At 35.1% G+C, this 2060-nt stretch overlaps 1 pseudogene; it reads left to right on the top strand.

The window, feature by feature from the left end:
- The first annotated feature begins 477 nt into the window (after nt 1-477).
- On the top strand, nt 478-1429 carry LOC111150045 (annotated as a pseudogene).
- Nucleotides 1430-2060: the final 631 nt, after the last annotated feature.

Raw genomic sequence — 2060 nt, 5'->3', positions numbered from 1 at the left:
TATCCTGTTTACCTTTTCATTTAGCATAATGCATATTTATTAAAATTGAAAAAAAAGGTATCTATTCAAAAAGACTAATAGATGCATTATGGGTTTGCTCCATGAAGAAGAAAATAAAGGGGCAGGAAATAAAAATTTGTTTTCTTCTTCTTACCCAATATAATTTAAAATAATCTAAATCTAAAAAATTAAATATCTTTACAAACATATAAAGGGTTTTTTGTTTCTTTGTTATTTTTATTATATAGCCATCAATTTATTTTTTTATTGTCCCTCAATTTTTGACCTCAGAAAATTGTGAATAGCCAGAGAGAACAGTTTGAAATGGGATGTATTTGTTTTTAAATTCCACCTCAATGAACTATAATTTCTGAAGCTAAAACATGCAAGAGTTGGCATCTGGTGACAATTCCTTGACTAAATAATTTGTTTCTGACTTTATCTTGTCTTTTTTCAGCAGTTAAGAGGCTGAAATAAATGGCTGAAAGGAATAGAACCAAAGTGACGGAATTCATTCTTTTGGGTTTTTCAGTCCATAGAGAGTTTGAAGTCATTCTGTTTGTGCTCATTTCAGTGGTGTATACTCTAACTTTCATAGGGAACCTTGGGATGATTTCATTAATCCGATTGGATTCTCGACTTCACACACCCATGTACTTTTTTCTCAGTAATCTGGCCATCGTAGACCTCTGTTACTCTTCATTGGTAACCCCAAATTCCTGGATACCCTCCTAAGCAAGCACAAGTCTATATCTTTCTATGCATGTGCAACACAGCTGGGCTTTTTCCTGAACTTCCTGATTTCAGAGATGTTCCTTCTTGCAGTTATGGCTTATGACCGTTATGTGGCCATCTGCAATCCTCTTCTCTACATGGTGATTATGTCCCGAAAGGTGTGTATGCAACTGGTAATAGGCCCTTACTTATACAGCTTTTCTGTTGCTTTACTCCACACAGTTGTTACTTTCCAACTGATTTACTGTGGCCCCAATATCATCAATTACTTCTATTGCGATGATGTCCCTTTGATGGCCCTCGCCTGCTCGGACACCAGCCTCAAAGAAATCTTGATTTTCATCTTTGCTGGATTCAACATGATCAGCTCTTTGACCACTGTTCTTATTTCTTACTTATACATCGTGGCCATCTTGAAATCCAATCTACAGAAGGGAGGTGCAAAGCTTTCTCTACTTGTGCCTCTCACCTGACTGCTGTGACTATATTCTATGGGACTCTGATCTTCATGTATCTGCAGCCAAAATGAAACCATTCCCTTGACACAGACAAAATGGCCTCTGTGTTCTACACAATAGTAATTCCTATGCTAAACCCCATGATCTATAGCTTGAGGAACCAAGAGGTAAAAAATGCCTTAAGGAAAGCAATTGACAAATGTTTTGTCCTGTTTTTAACAAACTTTAAAAAATGACTTGGAATAATGTCTAACTTGGAGTAATGCCATGTAGATATGTTGTTTTTATAATCTTTTATAAGCTTTTGATGGGGTAAATTCATTTTTACCACCCTTTATATGAGTAAAATTATTTTGTACATGAATTATATTTTTTCATATAGTCTATAATAAGATGAAATGTTTAAAGGAGTAGAATTTAAACTTTTAACAAATTGTTACTATTTATGTATATCACCCAGATAATACTGACCTCAATAGTTACTATTCAAATGATAAGAGTCAACTGCTTCTTCACAAACCTGTACCCCTGGGGCAAATAATACATTATATGTTAATAAAAATAATTAATTAAAAAAAGTATTTTTGCTTTGTATATTGGTGGAAGACAGAGAAGGGGGCAGGGAAATTGGTGAAGTAAGTTTCTTGTCCATTCTGATGTCATTTCATAGCCTGCCCCCACCTCTACCTGGTCTGCTAACCACCAGTCCTCACTCTCCCTCTAACCACCACTAGATACATTGCTGGTCACTCTCTGGTATTATACAATTATCATGTCCTTTCAAAAGGTGTCATTTTTCATTATGCAGATTTGAGAATCATGATTACCTTTTAGAAAGCTCTACTCCCCTTTATTACCCTATCAAAG

The sequence above is a fragment of the Enhydra lutris genome, unplaced genomic scaffold (assembly GCF_002288905.1).
Source record: "Enhydra lutris kenyoni isolate GAN:26980312 unplaced genomic scaffold, ASM228890v2 scaffoldscaffold22, whole genome shotgun sequence".
NCBI classification, from domain to species: domain Eukaryota; kingdom Metazoa; phylum Chordata; class Mammalia; order Carnivora; family Mustelidae; genus Enhydra; species Enhydra lutris.
Note: the sequence above shows the minus strand (reverse complement) of the source record. Positions and strands in the feature narration are given on the sequence as shown.